The following is a 26,203-nucleotide window of genomic DNA, read 5'->3' as shown; positions in this document are numbered from 1 at the left end:
CTAATAAAGAAACAGATGGTGAGAGATTATTCAAGTGCTACACCAATTTAATAACCTCTGTCATTTAATGGGGTTTCTAAAGCTATTTTTTGTATTTGCCTTGCAGAATCTTTGTTTATTCATCTCTTTGTTGATGACTTCTAAATGTTTCTGAGTCCCCTTTAGAACTCACATGAACTGCTCCTTTGAAACACAGGAGGAAACCTGCTTACAAAAGAGCTAAGTATATTCAGTGTACTATATAAGCTAAGGTATAGATTCCTATGGCTTAACCTACTAATGCTGATAAAAAGTGAAGTCTCATGTTTTAATAATAGCTGAATTCCTTCTATTTTATTGATTTACTATTGTGTAGACAGTAATGGATATTTTTCTGGGTATTGCTTAGGTTTTCAGGATAAAATCAATCTCAATGGACAATTTCTTTTTTTTACTCACAAATCTCATCTCATTCAAATTAGCCTGGTCAAAACAGGAAAATAAACATATTTACCTATATACTTCTAACTCTAATAAATAATCTTATAGCAACTCTCAGTGTTTTCCCCTAAATATAGAAGAGGTCTTAAACAGAACACCATGAAAGAGTTTTCATGAATCCATGAAAGCGATGATTTTTAAGAGTAAGGATAGTCCTGTTTATTCTAAAGACAAATACCTCTCCAGGACTTTGACTTTTTAACAGAGAGGCATCTGCATTTATTCTAAACCTTAAAATGAAAACAGGGAAGTGTCACAGTCCTTTAGAATCCTTAAATTCCACCTGGAATATCTTCTGTTTTTACCTTCATTAACAGCAAAATTATTTGTGAAAGATGCATGAAAAACCCCCAACTTAAATACTTGATCTATAGTAGGATTTTGTGCAGTACCCATGCAGTCATGTGCATACAGAACTATGCTTGGTCTTAATTTGTAAAGAAGCTGCAGCAGAGAAAAAGATAGTCAAAGGAATACAGGACATCAGGGATTCATAATGGGTTTTTTTGTTGTTGTTTATTTATTTGGTTTTTGTTTTTTCTTTGGTTTGATTGGTTTGTTTGTTTTAATTTTTTGTTTCTTCTCTTTTTTTGATGTGGTGGGGTTTTTGTTTGTTTGTTTGTTTTGTTTTTTTCTCTGTCCTTTTATTAGCAAGATAAACATTGCTTTACACAATACAGATATAACAGATAGGTGATAAAATATAGAAAATATACTAAGAGTTACATTATTTTTAAGGAAACAAAGAAGGAGCAATCCTTCAGAGACTTTGACAGAGATATTTTGCCATTTGGAGAACATGATCTCATGATGTTGTTTCAGAAAAATTTAAAAAATCTATGACATTTTCAGCTAATCTTGTCAATTCTTGAAACAGCATCTCAAAGGAGTAATTTTCGGAATGGATCAAGGTAAAGAAGCAAAACCACTCCTTTAAGGGGAAGGAATGTGGAAAGCAGGATTCAAAGATAACTTGAGGAATTCATAAGGCAGCAGAATTGTTGCAAAGATAGTTACTACTGTGTGCCTCAAAAGTTTAAATTAAGTTTAGGAAAAGGAAAAAAAAAACCAAAACATGCCCCCAACTCCCCTAAAGAAACCCAAAAAAATGCAACACACAAAAAACCCAGTCCAAACAAAAAGAGAGAGAAGAATTGAGAATAAACCTGTTGAGATGAACTATTAAAAAAAAAAGTATATTATTGTCTAGCTCAAACCTCTGCTAGTTGATAGAGACTGCAATATTTACTAACTTATTCCAAAGAAAAGTACTAGATTTCTGGTCTGTGACAGCTGTGACTCTTATATTTTTTTTTTTTCATAGATCAGAGACACCATGTTAAAGACAAGACAAAGTTTCCCAGTAAATACAGGTTTTTCAGTTATCAAAATTATATTAGTAAGTGCCTGTAATGCTGTTTGACACATTTCAATCTCGGAAAATGAAAAGTATTAGCCTACAAAACACCCTAGAGGGGAGGAAGGGTGGACTAATTTCACATGGTTCAATTCAGTTGTGTAATGAGTTTGGTACAACAATATTGAAGAAGTGAAAATTGAAAACATACATTTAGAATAAGAGAACAAAATTTAAACTTTATATACTAAATGTTGAATGATCAATAACTTCAGAGGATTTAGAATTCCATCTTTTATCATTTATACTTAGCTGTGTTTTACATGTAAAAATGTTTAGAGAATCTTCTTGCAGCAATATCCATTCTTTTTCTTTTCTTTTTTCTTTTTAATCTGAGTACCTTGTTTAATCAGAGCAAAACAGATGTTTTGCAGTATTGTAAAAATATCTTTATCTCTGTCTGGAAACTTGAATGAGGAGACAATGAATGATGACAGTGGTTCATGGGTATTTATACACTGAGATCTCTGAAATCAACATAATTGTGGTAGAGCTAGATTAGATCTTGGATCAACTTCAAAGATTTTGTGCTGAAAGTATGTTTCCTTTATTACAGAGTAATAAAAAAAAAAAGAACTATAGCTTTTCTTTTTCTGTCATCAATATTATTGTATTGCTATTGAATGCTATTGAATTGGCTGAAAGCCTCCACTGAGAAATATTGTTTCTCTGTATTCTTATCAAACAACGATCAGTGAATGAACTCAATACACCAGAATAAAATGTGGTGAAAAATGCTGACACTGATGTAATTCTTCATTGTGGTGTTAATAAATTCTACACAGGAGTTTTACAAGGCACTAATATGAGATATTTAGGTCATTGACATCTTATTTGTTACCAAGATTGGTTTTTGGCAAAGAGCTTTTTTAATTAGATTAAGTGGTTCCCCAAAAATGTGCATAACAAGAATACCAAATTGCTAGTTACTTTTGGATATTCTGGAACAAATTAAATATTTTCAATGCATTTATCAAGATTCAAATTTTCATAATACTTTTTTGATTTTTTTCAATTTTTAATATATGAAAAGTTATTTTTTCTAAATAAAAAATCTAAAGACTATTTTGTTATTACTGCTTCAAGTTCAATGTATTGGTCTCTGAGGAAATAAATCTATATCATATAGTTTAAGGATACCACATCTAACTTTATGCAATAAGCATCAAATTGGGACTGTGAGGTTATTGATTTTGCATTTCTTACAGAGTTCACAAAATTCTTATGTAAAAAACAGTAGATCAATTATAGCTTTAGAAGCTCTTACCAAATATCAGAACACAGGACGCTATAAATATTCACTGGTGTACAGGTTAGCACCATATTTTTACATTTATATTTTCATTTTAATATGAACCATCAAAAAAAGTATTGTGGTGAATCCTCTGAACAATTAAGCTATTGAGAAGCTTAAGTTCTGAAATGGTGGATAATTTATCCTCAGTCCCACAAAAAGAATGGCAATCAAAACAAAAGAAAACAATTTTTGAACATGGCAGATTGAAAACTTTCTAAATTATATTTTCTTTAGTCTTTACACACCATGTTAAGAGTCTTGTCTTCATAAGGCTTCTATAACAAGTAAAACTAGGAGCCTAGTATTTCAGTTGAGAAATCCTGGAAATCCTTTGTCTGGAGAAGGAAAAGTGCCTCTGATCAGGAGGCAGTTAAAGAACTGAAGAACCTGGTCCCTGAGATTCCTAGGAATTCAGAGATTTGGTTTCTCATAAACTGACTTCTGAGTAATTTGTGGATGTTTCTCAGGACTCATGAGACAAATCTTCCAAGTACTGTTCAAGTGATCTGTTTGGTAGTTAAGGGAGTGGCAAAGGTAAATCAAAGGCAGTGGGAATGATCTCTTGAATCATACACCTGTATTTAAACTTCTAAAGTGTAAGCAACTGCCAACACCTGCAGTCTTGAATGGAATCAAAAGAGCCACATATAACCTGGAGCTGCAAACTTATGGTAAACACTTTAAATTGATTCTCTGAATGTTGTCTCCAGCATCAAAATATGGACTATTCAGAGTTCGAAGGGACCCAGAAGGATCACCACAGCCCAACTCGTGGCCTTGTTTAGGACAGCTCCAAGAGTAATACCATGTGCTTGAGACCATTGTCCAAATACTTCATGGACTCTGACAGACTTGGTGGTGTCTGTCAGAGATTTTCCCTAGAAATCTGATTCCAGTGCCCAACCACATACCAAAACATCTTAAACCTTTTCTTAATATCTGACCTAAAACTCCCACGACACTGCTCCATGACATAGTCTCAGGTTCTATCAGAGAGGATCATTATCACCACTGAGAAGAGCTCAGTGTCTGTCCCTCCTCTTCCCTTCATGAGGAAGTTGCAGACTGTGATGAGTTCTCCCCTCAGTCTCCTCTTCTCAAGGATGAACAAACCATGTGATCAGAGGCATTCTTCCTAAGGCTTAGGAAATGAGCTTGCATTCTACATCTCCATTTACTGGAATTTCCATTCCACTCTTTATTTCTGTTCACATTTAGCTAAAATCAATTTATTCCTACAAAATTCCTTTTTCTTAATGAAGTACATTGCTGTCAGGGAACTTCAAATTTTAAGCAGTTTACTGACAGTAAATCCAATTTTTTTTTAAAAAATGTTTCAAATGTGATATGAAAGAGGAACAGTAATCCCTACTTATCTCTTCTATTCCATTGAATAACATGTTTGTCACACTATTTTTTTTATTACATCTTTTCTCTCTTTATCAAAGAAAAATGAAAACCAATTATATTCTTTTCTGCCTTTTGTACAAGAAAATATTCTCTATTCCCATATGTGGATCCCTTAATTGGTTCTCCATAATCTCTTTTTTTTGACCTCTTGACAGGTTGCTTCACATAGCTTTCGAGGTCCAAACATTATTTTGGCTTTAGCGATTGCTTTTTTACTTTTCCCATCTCAATTTTAAACCATTCTTCACTCTTCTGTCCAGAGATGAGCACTGAACACAACCATTAAATGAGCTATCTTAGTGTCTCTTTCTTAAGTGGATACAACAGATAAAAGACATGATAAGATGCATGAATACTGAAGTTTCCCTTTCACAACTATAGTTTGCATACATTTTAATAGAGGAAGTGCCAGACCTGCAGAAAGTTCCTCCAATCACCTGTGAATAATCAATATGCATTTAAAATACATACATGTGCTTACGAGGAATACAATTAAGTATTCCTTTTTTTCAAGTATTTACAACTGGCAATAAAAGTTAATGTTATTTCAGGAAAAAAAAAAAACAACCCAGCTTCTTCTGTAGTGCTTTGAATTTAAACTTAATTCTTAGTCTACCTTTCCTATACTCCCTTGAAACATAAGCAGTATATCACTAGTTAATTGTGGAACAAGTGATGTGCAATGTGGTGTATATTAGAATTAAATGATTAAAGTGGAATTCGTAATAGTGCAACTACTTCACAAGTACTAAAATTAATGTCCTTTTCAACAAACATAATGGTGTCAAAGCTACAACACCACCAGAAACAGCAAAAGGCTGGAAAAGGGATATGTAGTTAAGGGACATAAAAATTCCTGCCTAGAATTTTCAACATGTCTTTTTCATGACTGGAACATAATTTGCAAGCAAAGAAACAGTTAATGGAAAGCAAAGCTCAAACTTGGTGTGTGAAACTGGTGTCAATGGCTACAGTTAAAGACATTATATGAAGCTGTCAGCTGATTATCCAGGCACCTGAGGAGCCTGTATAATATAACAAATGAAGAGAAAAAAGTAAGAGCTAAGATTTTTTATTTAAAAAAAAAATATTTAGGCTAAGCGATTATTCAGAAAAAGTCTAGGACAAAATACTTCCAGAAAGTTGGGGAACAGGAAAACATCAATCATGCTTAGGGATGAGAAAAGAAGAGACACTACAGTCAAAGGAGCAGAAAGCCTATCTGAAAAATCAAGTTGGCAAAAAAACCCCAAAACCTGATAGTCTGGTATTGGCAGAACAAAGGGAGAGAACTAGAGTTCAGTAATAAGAAAAGATTCATTTAAGTTTGGAAGATAGGAAAATTTGAATGAGCTAAAAAAAAAAAAAAGTATGGACCAGCAACAGAGCAGATTTGAGGTAGATTTGCAGGAATATTTGGAAAGCTAGGAAGTGAATCAAGATTAATCTGGACTGGATCTCAGTCAAGAAATTATGTTTATCCAATGTTATTTTATCTGTCTGTAATAATAACAGCAATAGGGATTGTAGATCCCTAAATTAGAAATCTAAATATAACATATAAAGCTGATATCAGCTTTATATGTTATATATCATAGGAGTCAGTCAGAAATATCAAAAGGAGTTAGGATACAGGAAAAGAAACAAACTCACAACCAAAACGAGGTAAACAGAAATAAATTAAAGCTAAGTGAAACGCTATTCCCCAATCAGAAAGAACCTAGTTCAAGAGAAAACACTAAATTGTAGAAGGAAGTCTAGAATTCAAAGTGGTCTTGAACAGCTATGAGCCTCTGAAGTATTTTTCCTGTAGAAAAAAACATCATTAGCTCTGTGTGCAGGTTCCCATCTCCTACCAGTTAAAAATTTCAGTCACCTCACATGTTTATTGGGTTCATGCTTTGGGTTGATCAGTGATGCTCAGAGGAGAACTGAGAAGGAAAAGAAGGAATAATTAGTTTGTATATTTTTTCAGTCTTAATCAATTTATATTCATTCACATACACAAGCAAAACACCCTAGTGTAATAATCATATTACAAATGTAAATTTAAAAGTCTAAAGTCCAGAAAAAGCCAAAGAAAGCTTTTCTTTAAAACCCTAATAAATTAACTCCCTTATAACTAACACATTTCCATTTTTGGTTTTTTTTGGTTTTTTAAATTACTTTCTTAAAACAAACAAACAAACAAACAAAAAAAAATAAAAAAGGTTAACTGAGGAAGAATTCAGAAGAGATCCAGAGGAAAAATAGTTACATGAAGTAGTGATGAGCTAACAATGATTGTGAGAGTAGGGTGTTTACACAGTATTCTAATGGATAAAGTTGGCCTTAAAGTGGTGGAAAAAGCCAAGGTAAAACACGTGTGCACACACACACATATATTTATAAATGTGTTTTGTTAGCTGAAAACTGTTTGAATTATTTTTGAATTTATAGAGCTACTTGATTTGGCAAACTCCCTTGAAACATTTACTCAAATATTGTAAATGTTTACCATGGTGAGATATATTATTGCGTAGTATAAACAATTTTGTAGCTGAGAAAATGGTTCAATGTAAATTAAAGGTCTGACTTTGTGTTAGGGAACTCTATTTCATTGGTAACTTGTCTTTTATTCGAAAGTAAGCAACATGAAAATAGACTGCAGTACTGTTACATTTGTGTGAGTTGTTAGAAACAGCAGAATAGAGTGTGACTTGCAAAAGAAAAGGACAATATATATTCCAATTTTAAAAGATACAAAAAGATCAGAGTTAGAAATTTTTCTAATAAAGAAAATTATAGGCATATTTTTCTAGTCCTTTGTATTTTCCTTTTCAAGAAGAATTTGAGAGATAAAATTTGCTCACAAGAGTGTCAAACATGTTTTTCATTATTGTACATTTAACATGAATTACCATGTTGCAAAAAATGTAAAGTAGAGGAAGCTTCAGTTCAAGCTGCAGGTGTTTACTCGGGGTTTACTATTGGAGTTTTATTTGAGGTTGACCTGTGTTGAAATCTGCAGTGCTATAGGTTATTCATATACTTGGTGTAGTTGTTGTAGTGAAATAAAGTCAGATTATGTATTTGTCCTCATGCTGCCAAGGAGAGACAAACTCAAAATAAAAAGCAGAATTATCAGGTTAATTGACAGTATGTCAATGCTTTACTTTCAGTGGACCTCACTGAAGTAATACTATCATGAATTCATTACCTTTCTCTAGTGTTTTTTTCTTACTTATAAACTTATTTCAAAGAACTTCACCAGCCAACAGTACATGAAGAAAAAGAATAGGAAAAGACACTAGTATTTAAATTCTAATTTGAAATACTTGAAAAAATACAGCTTACTTTCATAGTCCCATCTAACACATGTTTCACACTCTAGTTTTAGCTGCTAAGAGATTATCAACTAACATGCCTTATTTAAACCTTTTTCTTATTTTTTTTTAAATCTTCAGCTAAAACAAAATGAACTTGCTTGAAAAAAGTGGGGAGCTACATTTCTTAAATTCATTTAGTTAAGAATTTTATGGCAGACTGCCTCCCACGTTTGAAGTAAAAAGTTAAAATCTGTGGGTTTTTAATGCTTATATGATTTTGTAGCAAAAACCTGGAAATTTTTATATTGGAAAATTAGGATTAATCTTTAAGCATTAAATTTAGTTAATGCAATTTAGTCCTTTGGAGAAAACTGGTTGAAAATTAATCTTTACCATTTTGGAATGAATAACCTAGATCTGTAGAAGGTAATGTCTGGGGTTAGTTGATATCTGTATTCCAGTTTCATGTCATATATGGACAAACGTTATAGGTGGTTTTACCACCTGTGTGGTTTATAACAATCAGTTTCCTTTTCTACAGTTACTTTTCCAGGTTCCTTTTCCATTCTAGGTTGGAATGAGTTTTAGGCAATCTATTTGAAGAACAGATTCAGAAAAAGGACTTTCAAAGGACAGGTTTTAGAGTAGCTGACATAAAATCCTTCTGTTGTCTTCTTGATAGCTGTATGATTACTTTTGGTCTTAATTTTTTTCAGTAATGCTAAGGATTAAGACAATGCACAAGATGTTATAGGCCTCCCTGAATATTCTCCTTAAATTGAGCTCCCCAAAGAAAACTTAAAGGATCTTTCTGAACTGAAAAGCCATATATTATCAGAAAGCTAACTAGAATAGTTTGTTTTTTGTTTTTTTTAAAAAATATTTTTTGAAACAGGGGCCACTCAAAGTGATCAGATAAAACAGAATAGAGACAAAAGGAACTTGCAAGAAAATAATCTCCATGTACACCATGCGTGTCCTTCCATATTGGGAGTTGCTCTCACATAGAGTTTTTCTCAACTCAGTAACTCCCCACTTCCAATAGACTCTGCTACCATAAACATTGGTTGTGATGTTAGCAGTCTGTTCTTTGAAGATACTTGTTTCCAGGTCTTCCTACCCTTCCATAAAAATCTGGAAACTGCTGAGCTTGCTCATGCACTGCCAAAGGCAGACACAATCTCATGTTCTCTCCAGCATTCCCATGACCCTCAGCCATAAGGTTTTTAAGCGATGATAACACAGAATGGGAGCAAGCAGATACAAAACATTATATTCATCACAAAGGCTAAGACTTGCCTTGTTGCATTAAACAACATTGAGCAGAAAAATTTATGTCATCACTCTTGGCAGCTCACAGGAAAATGCTGAAGAAAGGAAACCTAAGATAAAAAATGCTAGTGTTGGCATTACAGAAAATACAGAACTTTTAATTGGAAAGGATCTCTGCAGATCCTAATACAGGACTAAGTTAAGAATTATATGAAGATCAAGGCCTTGAAGATCTGCAAAAATTATTATTTTCCAAGAATGATATTTTGATCATCAATCTGGGCCTAACCACTCTCGTTATAAATTTCTCTTCTCCTTATGGGTAATTAGAATCCTTCCTTTGTGCGTACCTGTGAGAAAAGTCTGTCTCCATCTTTTTTTAAAATTTCTGGACGTCAATAATAATATCCCTTCCTGTGTCATCTCCAGTCTAAACAAACTCAACTCCTTCAATCTCTCCTGGTACATGTGGTGCCCCAGGCTCCCTAAGTGATCTGTTACAGATGCTCTCTAATTTTTTGTCACTGCTCTTGCCTGGGGATCCCAAATCTGGTCATACGTGGCCACTGAACCATCCCTGGAATGATAATCATTGTCCTCAGCCTGCTTTTGCTGAGGCCACCTTTTGTGTCTGCAGGCACACTTTGACAATATACAGCTTGCAGTTCAAACTTGCCTGCCACCAGATCCAAAAACCTTCTCCTGCAGATAAAACTAAGCTCCTCCATAAAACATATGCAACTCCCTTGCAATCATTTTACCTGGCCTACTTAGATTTAGAATTTGTTCCCGCTACTCCGGGTAAGCATAATATAAACAACAAGAATATGTTCACTAAATCTCACTGGAAAACCTTGGGTGAACAGCTTGCACGAGTGAAAAAGAGTAATATCTGACTCTATCCCTGATATGGAAAGATAAACACTTAGCACAACAGAGCTACCACTTCTGAGAAATTTCTTAAATACATTACACTTTCTAGATGTGTAAGAACATCAAGTGCCTGATCACTTGGGTCAAAGGATCTCATTGATTCTTTTGTTTTTCCCCAAACAAAAAGGCTCCTAATTACAGATGAAATTAATAAAATTATTTGAGAAAGGAAATCTGCTAACAAACACTCAGTCCAAAGCGCCCAGCGGTATTCCCCAAGAGAGAAAGATAACCTCAGGGTGGTAGTGGTGAGAAGCTAACTAAATCAAGGGGTACAGTGTTTCTTGCAGGAATTTTTAAATAAACCCCATGTACATGGCACACTGTTGTTAGATTAAAGAGATTGTTACAGATGAAATGCCAGAATGGGTGTGTATATAACAACACTTCAATAATATTTTGCTATGATGTCTTTACATTCTGTTATTGCAGGAAATATTATTCAATAACTATTAGCCTCAAAGATAGACATTCTTTTTCCTATCCAAAAAGTATAAAGATTTACCTTTTTAACTTTTCTTTGTGAAGTATTCAAAAGCCACAAAAGTACACTTGTTCTTTTAGAAATCATGGCATTTTTTTTAAATATGTGGATTTTGCAGTTTGGGCTGCCTTTGTTTATTTCTTCGTTTATTTTTCAGTGTGTTTCATGCGGAAATAGCCTTCCTAAAATGTAAACAATATTCCTGTGTCCACTATAATATAAAACAGAAAAGTAAATTTAGCCGTAAGTAGGTTAACAAGGCAAAATGTAAGGCGTATACCTTGATTACTGCTCTAATGTTCTGTAAACCTGGATTTTGTATAGTTTGGAAGTTAAAAGGAATTATAATCAATCTAATAGTACTGACAGCTAAACACAGAGGATTTTCTTTCTGTTTTGTGTCATGAGCATAGTGCAACAAGGGGGAATTCCCCACAAGTAAAGAGATTTCATTCAGTGGCTCGTGAGCAGTGATGAGAACAACCTGCATGTCAGATATGGCTGGCCTGACAAAAGCACAGCGCTCTCCATACAGTTAGCAACCAGATTCTTCATGTCAGGCTGGAAATGAGTAATTTGAGCAAGATAGCTATTAAGGTACTTTGGCATGATTACCGGTGACAGATTCCCTGAAACAGACATTTCTCAAAAACTTGGCATTTTTCTCCAAAAAAGGAGAAAGTGCAGGGAAGTCTGGATTAGGCTTAAGCACTTGAATTGCTATAAAACTCTTTTTCAGTTCTATTCTTATTGCTACTAAACTGAATTGCAAACTAAGCTGAATAAAATAAGAAATGGGAAGGTAAGAAACATTTTTTCCATGTTGCATAACTAAACAGGTTTCTTTTTAAACAAGCGCAGCTCTAAGATGTAACTTGAATTTGTAACTTAGCTGTAGCTGAAGGATCTTCCAAAATAAACAAGAACACAGATCAATGAACAAAAGTAATATATTTTGCCAATACATAAATTAATTTAATATATATATTTAAGAGTTTTGATTTAATTCTACAGAAGTTTTCATTCTTCTGATATTTTTCATGATACATTTCTATGGGCAACCTGCCTATGCAGTAGAACAACTCCTTGGCCAGGTTATTAATTCTGTATAGGAGGGACGTGGGTTGTTTTCATTTTATTTCTACTAATATATAAAAATGTATGCTCCTGGACCTAAGAAAGGAAAAAGTGACTGTGAAAAGTATAACTTACACCACTGAGAAGAAAAATATTATTATTTTTATTTATTTTACATACAGAAGTCTGATATTCAGAATTTCCAGTTATTCTTTAGAATTTAAAAAAAAAACCCCTCTTTGGGTTCTTGTTTGTGAGAATATGAAAAAAATGAAGCAGTTATCTCCCAATTTTAATTTACCACCTTTTGTTGTTGTATATTGATACTGATTAATAGTACTTACTAAACTGTAACATTTCAAATGAGAAAAAAGCCAGTGCAAAAAAAACTCCTTCATAAAAATAATTAGTGTTCTGAAATGAAAAATAAAATTAATTCATTTGTACAATGCAACAACAGTAGTTTTAATGAAGTCAAAATGAAGATGTATTTGATTAAGTGAATTGTTGGTTTTCTTTCCACAGTACTGAGTCAAACTATTTGCAGTCTCTGACAACATTCAAAATAGAAATTTATCTTTTCCAATTGAAATAAGTGTGCCAAAATCTTGTGGCAATAGCCTTTATCCTTGCTCTAAGAAAAACAAGCTTCTGTTCTTGTCAGGGCTAGTAGTATGATCAAGGAAGGTAAGATTAATAATTTCTGCTTGTGCTGAAGAACCCAAATGCCACCCCAATTTCAGACATACTGAAAATGCAACAATTTCTTTCTGGAGGTTATGCTGTTCTCCAGCCATCTTTTCCATGTTTTGTTCTGGTGTGTTTATTTTTTCCCCCCTCCAATTAGCTGCTGTATTATGCTTTAAGCATCTGTTTTGCTTTCTCAGTGGCATAAGGTCACCAGACAGCCCAAGGGACTTACCTTCTAGTGCCCACACTGGGTAATTAAACTGTCAGTGCAGCATGATTTCTGAAGAATTAATAATGTCATACGGATGTGTTTCTTCCCTTTTACAGAACAACACCTTACAACATATGCTAGTCGTTGCATATATACATATAAATATATACATGCAATTTTATATATAGGTATATAAATAAGAAAGACAAAGAAAGATAGAAGTTATATAGGTCTACAGCTATCTCTGCATATGTATATATATGTCCACATGTATAGTGTATCAGCTTATTAGTATATGCAGCACTTTATTCTGCACAAATCTCTAACTACACTGTTGCACCTTACATGTAGAGGTGGGGTTTTTTTTCAAAGTTGAGATGCTCCACAAGGTTATTCTTGCAGTGGGATCAAAGTGTACTAAAAAGTCTTCCATAAAATGGTCTTCTCTAGATTTTATGAAAACAGACACACACCTAGATATTTAAATGGATTGATTTTTCAGTTGTAGAACAATCACAAGTTTATTGCCTAGTATGTTTTAGTATTAATCTAATGGCAATGCTGAAAAAATCCAAAAACAATGGAGTTGTGTAACAGTATCGTGCAATGAAAAATATGTGGTATGTAACATGCATTTTTCAGAAGAGTGCAAACTTAGTTGATGAGTAAAGGAGAAATAATGAAGGCCTTTGTCAAATTTTATGACATGGTGGAAATTGTGGTTTCTACCATCTGTTAACTGTCTGTTAATTCTGTTTCTGTATTTAATACAGTTGCTTCAGAGCAGTGATGAAGAACATAAAGAGAAAGATACTTCTTCTAAGCATTATCAGATGAAACTTCAATGTTTCAAAAAAAAAGTTTTGAGATTTTACACTTTATGGGGGGTTAGCGTAAAGTAACTGTTTATGGGACGGGTCTCTTTAGTGACTTTTGAAAACTGTACATTCTTGTTGCTTGCTTCCTACAAAATGGCTGTGAACTTTTCAGTTACTCTGTTACACTAATATTGCGATGACAATATTCTTGTCATTGTCTAGACAGAAAAATCTGATTTTTCCAGAAGTGACTGCAAAGTATGATTTATTTTACATTCCGAGACAGTAAGGTACAAAATAGAAAACATTCTATAAAAATTTTGTCCCAATTTTTCTTGTAAGCCACAAACAAGTAGTGAAAGACCACAACAAGATCACTCTACAGCTTTCTATTGCTCAGGCTGAAAAAAATCCAACTCTCTTGACCTTTCCTCCTAGCAGAGGTGCCCACCCCTTGGATCACTTTTGTGGCCCTCTCTGGAACCACTCCAACAGGTCCACATCTTTGTTTTGCTCAGGGTTTCAGAGCTGGATTCAGTACTCCAGGTGGTGTGTCAAGAGACTGGGGTAGAGTGGCAGAATCCCCTCCCTCACCCTACTGGCCACTCTGCTCTGGACACAGCCCAGGACAATTCTGGCTTTCTGGGATGAGCAAATTGCTGGGTCACGACCACCAGCACCCCCAAGTCCTTGTCATCAGAGCTGTTCTGGATCTGTTCAGCCTATATTGATACTGGGTGTTGCCCTGACCCAAGTGCAGTCCCTTTCACTCGTCCTTGTTGTACCTCATGAGGTTCACATAGGACCATTTCTCAAGCTTGTGGTCCAGGTGCCTCTGGATGGGATCCTGTCCTTTACGTGTGTCAACTGCATCACTCAGCTTGCTGTCATCTGCAAATTTTATGAGAGTGCATTCAATTCCACTGTCTATGTCACTGATAAAGGTATTAAACAGTACTGGACCCAGTATGGACCCCTGAGCCACACCACTGGCCAGTGATCTTAACATCAACATTGAGCCACTGACCACTACCCTCTGGATGTGACTACCCAACCAATTTCTTATCCATCTAACAGTCCATTCATGAAATTCATCTCTCTCCAACTCACAGAGAAGGATGTTTTGAGGGACCAAGTCAAGGACTTTACAGAAGCCCAGAGAGATGACATCCATAGCCCTTCCCTTGTTCACTGATATAGTCGTTCCATCACAGAAGACCACACATTGGCGAAGTAGGATTTTCCCTTGATGGAACCATTCTGGCTGTTTTGAATCACCTCTCTGTCCTCCATCAACCTTAGCTACTAATGTATTAGAATTAATGTTTACAAAGCCAAATATAATGCTCTTAAAGAGGCTGTTCTCAATCTACGATATGTTTATATGATCTCCAAAGTCTTTCACTTCAAAGGCTAAATGACTTCTTTGTAAATGGAATATTAAGGCAGGCAAATCATTTAATTATCTTGCTATTACATCAACACATCAGGATTCCTTCTGAATGCAGCCTGTTGATATTCCCCTGTCTCCTTTCCAGCTGGCAGTTGCTGGCATTCCACTGAATTTTACAGATCAGAGTAACCACAACACTAGAGTCCATTCATAATCTTACACTTTGGAAGTCTTTCATATAATGTAGGCCTAAATGCCATACGTACAAACAAATTCTCTCAGAGTAGGGTTCCAACAATATTTTTGGCTATTCTTTAAGGGAATTTTAAAATGTCACATATTTTGCAATACATATCACATTCCTTTTTTTTTCCCCTGTTTACAGTATATAAATCTAAACATACATTCTTTTTTTTTTTTTTTTAAGTATCATTGGGCATAGATATGGGAACGTAAAGCTGTCATGTCTGATCCTATCTATAGAAGTGTGCTTAACCTCTTATCATTTTTGTTCCTTTCTTTCCTTGTTAAGTTAAAAAAAAAAAAAAAAGAAGAAGAAGAAGAAAAAAAAAACCAAAACAAAACCAAAAAACCAAACATGCTATACTCTCTTCCAAGCTTCATGGTGTGGAATTTGGCTTGTGGCTGTTCAAGTTCTGTCTGAGACAGGATGTATGTTCTGCTTTGCGGTGACACATGGCAAAACATATAAAATGAAAGCCTGACCTGGCCATGTTCCTCTTTCACTAACAGGCTCCCAGAGGCAGGGAATCTGTGACAAGCAACTTCCTTTTAAGACAGGCTTCTCATTTGCTCTGGGTGCCAAGGTTAAGTTCTTGATGAAGATTCATCCAAACAACCCTCTTAACGGTCTCCCCTGAAGGCTGTCTGCTGCAGTGTCACTTAGTAAGAGGTAGGGTTGACAAACTCTGCTTTTAGAAAAGGAATTATGTCATTAATGGTAATGGAAAAAAAAAAGGATCAGTTGTCATATGTGCTGCTTGATTTTTTTTTTTGGGGTGGGTTTTTTTCAATTATTAAAACAAGTTTTTAGTAAATATATCTTGCTTTTAATGGGTATTTTTTACAGCCAATCCAATATCTCCTGATAAGATCTGGAGTTTTGAAAAGAATCTGTAAACTTCCTGAGCGTACCCTCTGCCCTGTGATCTAGATGATCACCTCTTTGGGCCCAGCCATTTAACTAAATTTCAATCCACCTCTCTGTCTGTTCATCCATTCCATACACCAACAGCTTGTCTATGAAGATCTTGTGGGAGTGTCAAAGGCCTCACTGAACTCCAGGCACACAGCGTTCACTGTTCTTCCCTCTTCTACCCAGCCAGTCATTTCATCATAGAAGCTTATCAAGATGCTCAAGCATGCTTCTCACTGATGAAGCCATGCAGATTGCTCATTTTATCCATATGCAGGAAATGGTTTCCAGAATTAGCTGCTCTTTCACCTTTTCCTGATCTGGGTAAGCTGCTTCTCATCCTCTCTTCCTGTTCTGTCAAACACAGCTGAAAACTATTCCCCTGTTATGTTAATACAAAAAGACAGTAAAAAAATGTTTTAAAAAGTCATTTCTGAGTTATTCAGAGAACTTTAGAAGGCACAGTGTGTTAAGGAAAAGACAGAATGCAATGAAACATGGTGTAGATATACTTGAGGGTATCAAGTTCTGAGTAAGCCAATGTAGGAACCTTGGTATGTGTACTTGTATCAATTAGGCAGTTTGAGTTAATTATCCCTAATAGACATGATAGACTTGCAAGACCTTGTGCTTCTGCATTTGCAGAGGTAAGGACAAAAGCTTCTATCATTACTCAGGTGATAAAAGCCCAGGGAAAATGTGGGCCCATTGTTCAACAAAACAGGGAACCTGGTTATACAGACTGAGGCTTACTAATGTACTAATGAAACAGGGACTGAAAGTATCTTCCTGTGCTCTTCTACACCAGATACTGACTCTGTTTATCTATTAGTTCCTCCCTGACAGTCAGAGAGGAGCCCTTCCTGCTCGCCCTGCCCAGGCAAAATGCACTGGAAGCTGCTGTGCCATGCTCTCATCTCTGCTGCTTCACGCCCTCTCTGACATGGCACACCCTCTCTGACACACCATGATCCTGTTTGCTCAGGCTTCTCCAAGCTCTGCTTCTGGTTGGCTGCTGACACTTCTTGGTCCTGATGGGGTTCAGGGCTGCTGCTCAGGTGTCCCCAAGGGCGGGTCTCCCTATATGGTCCTATCCAATTTTCTCCCCTGGACTTACCCCAGTCACTGCTGCTGCCTCTGTAACTTATTAATTTACACAGCATTGTGCCTAAGTTATTTGAATTATGATAAATATTATACAAATAAAAGCAACTTTGTATGAAAACACAATAAAAAAGAAAAACAAACAAAGAATAATATCCACAGCAATTAACCAGAATGTATTTTTTTCAGGCAAAAAAATGTTCTTAAAATGTGTCAGGCAGATGGAAATATATCTATGCTCTCATTTATCAATCTCGTATGTTGCAGTTAAGACCTATGCTTCGCTCTGTCACTAATGAGCATTTGAGAAAAAATACAAACAAAATGCATTCATGCTCTGCCTTTGTGGTTTGCAAAAAGAGTTGCATGGGATGAAAAATAAAAGATGACTAACAAGAAGATCAAGAGTTTAAAAAAAATTTGTTTTCTTATAAAACTATCCTTTGACACATGCTATGAATGTAGAAGAAAGATGCAGCATTTCTCCAAAAGGACCCACAACTCTGAGTTTCTGCATTTTACTAAACAAAATTTTAACTGACATCTTTAAAGAGATACTGCTTCGGTTTGCCTCTGCCTAATGTGTGATTTATTTTCTCTCTAAAAGTCTGTGGTATGTTAAATATAGGTAATTAGAGAAGGGAACCAGCTCAAGAAAATAAATCTGTAAGAATAAAATAAAATATAACATTTGGAATCCTAACAACATTCTGGAGTTAGGGTAAAATTGTATATGTAATATATATTAACCTTCATATATTGTATAGATTAGTAACATAGGAATATCTTTGCCCCCTTAAATCTCTCAGTGCTATGCCCATGATGTGTTGTAACGAAAATGCAGCTGCATGTAATAACAGCAAGAAGCAAACCACATCACCAAAATATGTCTGCCTGCAATCATACATTACAAAAAAACCATTTAAAGACAAGCACTCCTAGCTGAATTACTGTTGCAATGAAAACAGTCTTGACTGGGGCTATTTATTCTTAATAAAATTTATGTCCAATTAGAAATGATTTCTGATCATTGATTTCAGTACTGAGAAGGGGGGGAAAATTTCACATTACAACAAAAGAAATATCTAATTAAATAGCTTTCCTCTCCCTTCTCAACATTCAACTTCAGACAAACACTTATTCATTGTCTCATGCTTTCCTTGTTTTAACTCCAGGTAACTCTAATTCTATCCCATTTTCTCCAACAAGGTGATGGGCAGCACTGGAATTGGGGTGTGGGGTCCTTTGCTCTAGTGTTTTCTTACTGCTGCTTTTTGCTCATTAGTGTTCTTGCCTTAGCATGTGATGCCCATGGGCCTCAGTCCCTCAGAGGTCACCCTGACTCAGTATTGGTCACCTGCAGACAATCTTTCAGGAGTGCCCTTCCTTTGGATTGCATCCTTTCAAGAGTGTTCCTCCAGCTTGCTAGTATTAATAAGAGAAATATTTCCTGCTATCTAAGGAAAAAAAGACTGTAAGTGCAAGTAGCATGGATCAAAAGAAGCAGATCTAAAATCCAAAACGTTTGGTGTTGGTGATCTGATGTTTACTTTAGATAATCTATAACCCTGCCCTGTTGGCTGAGTGCTCTTTTGCAGCTGGAGTACATCAGGTGTCCATCTGACTTTACATCCCATTTTAGTAATGTCTGGAAAAAAAGCAGTTTGTGCACACAGTGATGTGTAACAATGAATGGTAACTGGACACAAAAAATGAGATTTAATTTAAGAAATTCCCCTTGATCTGAATAAAGTTCTTACGTGGATTGTTTCCAAGAAGTTCCAAAAGAAAATCAATTACACATAAGTCACATATGGCAGCAACATTTTTTTACTGCTTGAAACATGTGCATTGCAGAAAGTGTGAAACCAGTCTTCTTTTATATCACAACTATTTTTTTTTTGGTCCAAATTTATTGTCTCACAGGAGTCTGACTGACTTCACTCTTCTGTATACATCCTCCAGAATACAATGAAATAATTTGTTTTGGAAAATCACATGAAAAACTACAGTAAGATGAATACAGTTGGCCCAGAATGTCCTATACCTAACTCCACAAATGAAATTCATCAACTGTAATCCCAGTGAATTATAAACAAAGGCCAGCTCCCAATGTAGTGTCTGCTGCACAGACTGCTGGATTGTCAGGACGGACAAAAAAGAAAGAAAAGAGAAAAAGTGAGAGCATTCCTCAAAGTTTTCAGTATTACTTATTTTGTCTGTAGAATTGAGGCTACTTGCACAAAATGTATATTAAAATACATCATTTAAGCCACATATGCCGTGAAACAGCAATCTTATCTAAAATAGGTTATCATGATCACACACAGAGCTGATGTAAGCTACATGCAACAGCTGATTGAAATGCCTTTGATGTTCTGCAAATGTGAGGCTTTTTCTAAAATCTGTTAGTTGGAAACAAAAGTAATATGGTCTTGTAGACTGGCTTAGATTGGGATGATTTTCATTTTCTCATTGTCTCATTGTGGTTACTCAGCAGTAGCCAAATAAAAATCAACACCCTTCAAGAGGGAGTACCTGGGACCTGAAAGGTGGTTCAATGTCAGCTAAAATTTACTTATTTGTCTATAAGTTTCTTCTGGTATTATTCACTATTGCTGTTTGCTGATGTTGACAAAATATCTCATAGCTATACAACCATTTCTTTTTTTTTTTCCTACACATGCAAGCAGAAAAGAAAGTGTCAACAGGAAAATATGGTGTTGATACACACATTTTTGTGACAGATCAGAATGATGATGGCCACGTTGACTGATTAGCAAATTGTCACAATTTATTTGTTACACACCAGTAATATCAAAAAACATTAATTATGAAAGGTGCTGGTCTTGAAATAACCTTTAATGGCCTTTTTAAAAATATGCATTGTGTACAATGGACATCTAATGAAAAATATTACCAAATTTTTAAAATATTTTATGTTCTATTATGATGAATTTTCTATCACTTTGTGAAACAATGTTTATATTTTTTTCTTAGTCTCATTGTTAAATAGAAGTTGTTATTTTTAAAATATAAAGAATTCGAAGAACTTTATGAATTTGAAAAAAAAATTATATTGAAGTGGTTTGTGCTTTATGAGTAAATGGAAAAATAATTACAGACATTTCACATCAATCCCAACACTTAATACTTTTTAGTTGTTAAATGAAAATTGTGCTCTAATTATTATTATTATTTATATAATTAGTCTTGTTTCCAGAATACAAAGAAAAGCATAAAGTTTATGACTTAAGAGAGATAAGTGAGGTCAAATTTAAGGCCATATTTTAATGATAACTTTTTTTTTTTTCACTGACCCTTCCTTTTCAGTGGCCAGTCTCCCAACAGAAAAGAAAAGGATGAGGTGAAATCTAATAAATATTTTCTCTAGTAATGGGTTTTTCTGTTTTTTTCTCTATTTGAGAGATACTTTTTTCTAGTCAACCAATTCTCATCACTGATGAGAAGAAGAACATCTATTCTAACTTGAATTCTAGACTTCCTCATTTTTCCCTCAGAGAGAAAACTATAGGCAGAAAAACATAAAATAATTTGAGCAGGGAAAAAATATATAAATGGAAGTCTGAAAACCTCCAAATATGCACATATAGCAATTAAAACACATCAATGATCATTTTTTTCATGTTCTAAAGCAATTTACATGCAAGCAGATATTAGCCTCTATTGGAAGATCGCAGACTGGGAAAGCATTTAATCAAGAAATAGGAAAAAGACTATACTTATTAGGATGTTATTTCAATTATGCAACTGTTGTACTTTCTGTTGGAGTGCTTCTGTGAAAAATAGCTTAATGGTTTGGTTTTTTTTTCATTCTCAGGCCACCCTATTATTCAATATAATGTTATTAAGCATAACATTTTCATTGCCAGTCTCACTTCTGACAATATCTGTCCTCTATTAAACTGAGCTGGACCAGAAGCCAATTTTATTGAGAATACAAACTTATATAGGGTATATACGATTCTCTTTTTGGTAACAATTTCTCATTGGTTACACATTCTTCATGACATCAGTTACGTGGTAATCATTATAAAGTTTCACAACATGTCTCTTTGTCACTGCTACCCCAGGGAGTAGTTATCTGTGTCTGTCTCTCCCATGGTTTCTGTTTGATCAGGCCTAAGAGATGGGGGCATCCAAGTCTTATGCTGGAGGGAGGCCCTGAGGCAAATCCCTTGGTTAGGCTACATTTTGCTTTCTACAATGCATAACAGAAATTCCATTCATCCTCCTGGAAATATCAGACACACTGGTACATTTATCTTTCATTCCATTCATTATGCATCTATGTATTGTATGCATACAATTACATATACACCGAAATTAGAATTTTCCTCTCTGTGATTTATTTGGGAATTCTGAAGCTGATACAGACAAATACATTTTGTCTTCACTTAAGTCACCTTTACTAAAGCATGAATCCTTCCTCCATTCATCCCTGTCTGCAAGCAGTAGCTGATAGTACAGAGGTTATATATGCCTACATTGATGTTTTTAAGGTAAATATATAAATAGGTGTAGTTTGTTGGGTTTTTTTTTTTTGATGGAAGAAAGATTGAATTCATACAAAATAAAATGTTCCTAAGATTCTTAGACTGCTTAGGTCTTTCATATTTATGTTAAGAAGATAAAAAGAAGGATTTGGTTTATATTTTTTCTTAGGAAAAATAAGTACTGATTGTCTTTTTTATTCTTAAGAAATTTTGGCAGACATCGTAATTGAAATTTATGTGAATATGCATATTAACCTATAAATAAATATATAGAATATATAACTGTTAAAAGCAATCCATGAGCTGTCAAGATGAGCAAATTGTGTGAATCAGCTCTGATTTCTCACAAAACTTGTTTACATAAATTATTTTAAATTTTGTTTTGACTCATTTTTCAAGTGAAATTCTGAAACTTTACAAGGAAAATCCTAGAAGGATTGTGGTTTCAAATACTGCCAGTGGCATACAAGCCTTTGACCTGACTACTGAGACAAATGACACTGGAAAAAGTCCCTAAAAGAACAAAAAGCCAGAACAAAACTGACCAGAACTGGGCCATCTTTGCAACATCACTGGAATGAAATGCCTCATTTCAAGGTAACAAAAGTACAGCAGCTATCTTCTTATGAGAAGATAAAACTCATGTGCTAGGCTCATATGTGTGCTAGAAGGAGCAAACCTCAAGGAGGAAGCTCATTTTATAAATAAGCTATGCTCAGTAAATGAATTCAATAAAAAGAGCATAAAACTGTACATAACACTTATTTTGAGGAAGTTGAATTAGTTACTTATATATATTTATTTTTTTAAATGTATGATTTTTAAATGAAAATTCCTGAGATAAATTTGAAATTAAAGCATTCACCTTTTTCTATTTCAAAAAGGTAAAGAATAGCTTTTATAATATTATGAAAACTTATTTTCCTAGTTGAAAGGTAGCAATAAGGTTTGTGCTTTTGCTCAATAATACAAACCTCTTTGAAGAAATATCTTCTGTTTTTTTTCAGGTGTATTTAAGAATGATAGAGAAAAAGAATCTTCAGGTAGGTAAAGTTTTCATTCACATTTAGAAGCAAAAAGGGGTCAGCTCTCTGGTTCCTGCTGTCTGACCCAAATAGGGTAAATGGAAGGCTGTAATTAATAAAGAATCTTAGCGTCTGGTTGAGGGAATGCTTGAAAAACTATTACTGTAGAATTATTTAAATTAAGGTTCAAATTTAGATTTAATCTGATTAACTAATGAGGAAGTCATCTGGTGCTACAAAGCCAGGTAAAATAAATTTAATTTTCTGTAAAAGAGCATCTGAAATCAAAACCTTCTACAATTTAAGAATTCAAAAAGAGGAAGAGAATAAAAACCAATTTGAGGAGAAGCAGTCAGGAAACCGAGGAAATGTCACATTTAACTAAACTGGTGAATCACAAGTTAAAAAATAAGCAATTCTGAAGCATTCAATCCAGAAAATACATCAGGCTCACAATATAACAGCACTGTAAAAGATATTAATACTTTATCTGCTCATAAAAACTTAGATATTGTTGTTTGTTATTTTATCAATACATATAAATACAGTGTGACCACACAAAAAATGGAACTTAATCTTTAAAGATTCTGGTAACCATTTTCCTTCTATCCCAAAAAATTCTCTTCAATGTAGACGAACCTCATTTGGGAGATTGAAGATGGAATTTTTAGAAGAAATAGAAAGAAATTAATTGGACTTCAGTAAAAAAAATTGATTACTGAAAAATGTCCGTCTTCTTCTTCAATACACCAAATATTTCTTTATTACTCTTTCATACAGATGTTAGTCAAACAATAACAAAAATCTTAAGAAAGCCTGTTTCAAACTAAATCAAAGAAATATATTATTTCACTGGTCTCAAAATTCTTATTAAATATATATCATCTATAGCTACAAAATCTTGGATGAACTGACATCAGAAAATGTGTCGCACCTATCTTACTTGTACCAAATTCTGTTGCGAAGAATTTAAAAAATACCATGGTTTTGTAAATCATTCCTTCTTGAACTGAAACCTTTTGGATTATATTTTCAGAAACTTGGTTATGAAGTTTTCTATAAACATCACTTTTTCCGAGTGGAAACACATAATAACATTAAAAAAATTAAATTTCTCACCACTATGGTAAACAATACTTGGTTTGAAACTGAAATTTGGCATCTTCCCTCAATTTTGATAGCACTTTCCAGAAGAGTATCAAAAGTATTTTCCTTTAATTAGGAAATATAATGACAGATTCTGTCTCCATTTTACCTCATCTCTTTGAATTAATAGCTGAAAATAATTTACTGGGCAAACAAAACTCAAATAAGTGACTATATTTTTTTCAAGACATGATGATTTTTGAGGACTTTATCATCATATTAGTGAATTCCTTAATCTTGTTTCCATTGCTATTGAATAACTGTCCTCTTTTCTTACAAGTCTGATGACATATACGAGTCAGGTGGATGAAGACTGTAAAACAGAAGAAAAAAAAAGTTGCCTAATTTATCAGTCTCACAAAAGGCTTTGAAGCAGACAGAAATATTGAAGAGAGATGAACATTTAATGTGAAAGCAGTGGAAAGCAAATAAGGCCCTGGAGACCTGTGTTTCTCAGAAAAGTGTGTTAAAAAGCTTGTACGAATATGGGAAGGGGAGAGAGTTTTTGTTGTTTTGCTTTTCTCTTACATAATTTTATTTTTTAAAGAAGAGTAAGCCTGTAAATGACAAATAGGCAAAAATAAGTCATACTGAGTCTTAACAGATGGGAAAATCTTCCAAACCTGTATAGATCCTGTGGAACTGTTGATGAGGCCTGACAGTCCCCTAAGCACTGGATTCAGTTATCCCTCAGCAGCTGCAGGAGAATATTTTATTTGAAGTGCTCCCCTTTCTTCAGTACTCTCAGTTTTGTAACAAAAAATATATTCTGTTCATGGATGATCTAATTTCTAAACATTCTCTAAACAGAGTATTGAAAAATTGTTGGGGCCACAATCAGTTTCAGCTTCACCAGTACCTAATCCAGTGATTTTGGAACACACCCTCAGAAGTGGGAGTAGCATGTATGCCCTCCAGAGTATGGAATATTCTGTTTAGCTGCCTTCCTTAACTAACTCATGAGAGATAATCCTTCAGATAGGAAAGCGGGGTAACTCAAAGCATTCTGTGCTTACAGCCTCTCAGAAGCAGCTATAAAAATAGTGTAGACCTAGTCAATTTAATACTGAACAAAGTGAGATGTTGTGGCTAAGATTTGTCTGAAAAAAGATCAGCAGCTAAGCAGCAGCACTTTCATGCAGATGACATTTCATTATTTCTATGTCAGTGATAACTAGCAATATTGCTTGGAATAAAAGTGAAACCATAAACCAAGTTGCTCAGTAATAACTTCATTAAATAATTTGATTATCTTTCAAGGATGGAGGTCTTACATTTTAAATCAATTAAACTTGATTTCTAGTTCAATTTTGTAATCTCCAAGCACTTAAAGCAAAGATAAAGCTGCTGCTTAAATGATTCCTTATGTATAAATTTATGCAAATATGATAGAAAATTAAAAAAAAGAAAAGAAAACAGAGGAAGAAAAATCTGTTCATATCAAAAGCAGCTGAAATGTCTCTGGCTGTCAACACATCTAGTTCAGTTGGATAGTTTAAAAAATGTGTCATTGCAGCATTTATCAGTGATATGACAAGAGGTTCATTTTGTTTTCTAGTCTGAGGAACCAGGACACACTGATTCTTAAAACAGTCCAATAGTGTATTGGTTGGTATATTTGTTTGTTTTCTCAAGGGGAAAAAATGCAGTCCCTAACAACTTAACTGATTCAAAATTTTGCCTCTTATTGAAGTCAAATAAACTAAAGTCTTTGGAAAATCTAGGTCTTTAGAATAATTCTGGAAATATGTATTGCACAATTTTGTTTGTTCCAACTTATTTTCATAGTATTAACTCAAATAGGTATTAACTAATGGTTTTATTTTCTAGATGTAATAGAAAATTGACATATGGATGGATTTAATTATTATCCCCATAAACAAGCATAATAGAACAAATTTCACTTTCTCCTAGAGATAGTCTCCTGACTTGCTTGATGATTCCAAATATTGAACAGGACCAATTCATTTAAGTGTAACGTGCAAAAATATAAGAACAGGAAGAAATTAATAAATATTTCATGTATATGCTTTAGAACATAATAAATATCAATGGCCAACAAATAACTACTGTTATCATTATTTGTAAAATGATCACTATGAAAAAAGAAAAAAAAAGTGTCAAGAATTTGTATAAATACTGTCACTTTTGATTTATAGTATTTTTGACAAAGAAAAGTATGAATTATTTTTATAGCACTGCCTTTCCTGTTTACAAACTGTCTTTATTGATATTTCCAGATGCACACAGTTTTAAACTCTGGAGCAGTTGTTAATTTGTACTGTCAGATAGATCAACTTGTTATTGTAGATGACTACATTTGGACACAAACGCCTGAAAACTTTTTCTATAGTTTTTAAAAAATATTATTCTTTGTCTTGCCTTTGATCTATTTTTCCCTTTCTTATACTAAAATAAAATGTACTATTATAGCAGCTTTTTAATGGTTTGAGATCTCCATGTAA

At 34.1% G+C, this 26,203-nt stretch overlaps 2 long non-coding RNA genes across 2 annotated transcripts in view; both read left to right on the top strand.

Moving 5' to 3' along the window:
• Positions 1-26,203, top strand: part of LOC135293860 (uncharacterized) — a 248,147-nt gene that overhangs the window by 116,403 nt on the left and 105,541 nt on the right. The gene's annotated exons all lie outside the window — the stretch shown is intronic.
• LOC135295375 (uncharacterized) lies at positions 21,989-24,222 on the top strand. Its single transcript, XR_010357445.1, has 3 exons — positions 21,989-22,164; positions 22,575-22,610; positions 24,019-24,222. It is a non-coding gene; the product is annotated as an uncharacterized LOC135295375 (long non-coding RNA).

The sequence above is a fragment of the Passer domesticus genome, chromosome 2 (genome assembly GCF_036417665.1).
Source record: "Passer domesticus isolate bPasDom1 chromosome 2, bPasDom1.hap1, whole genome shotgun sequence".
Lineage (NCBI taxonomy): Eukaryota > Metazoa > Chordata > Aves > Passeriformes > Passeridae > Passer > Passer domesticus.
The sequence above is the reverse complement of the archived record's forward strand: the minus strand, read 5'-3'. Positions and strand labels throughout refer to the sequence as shown.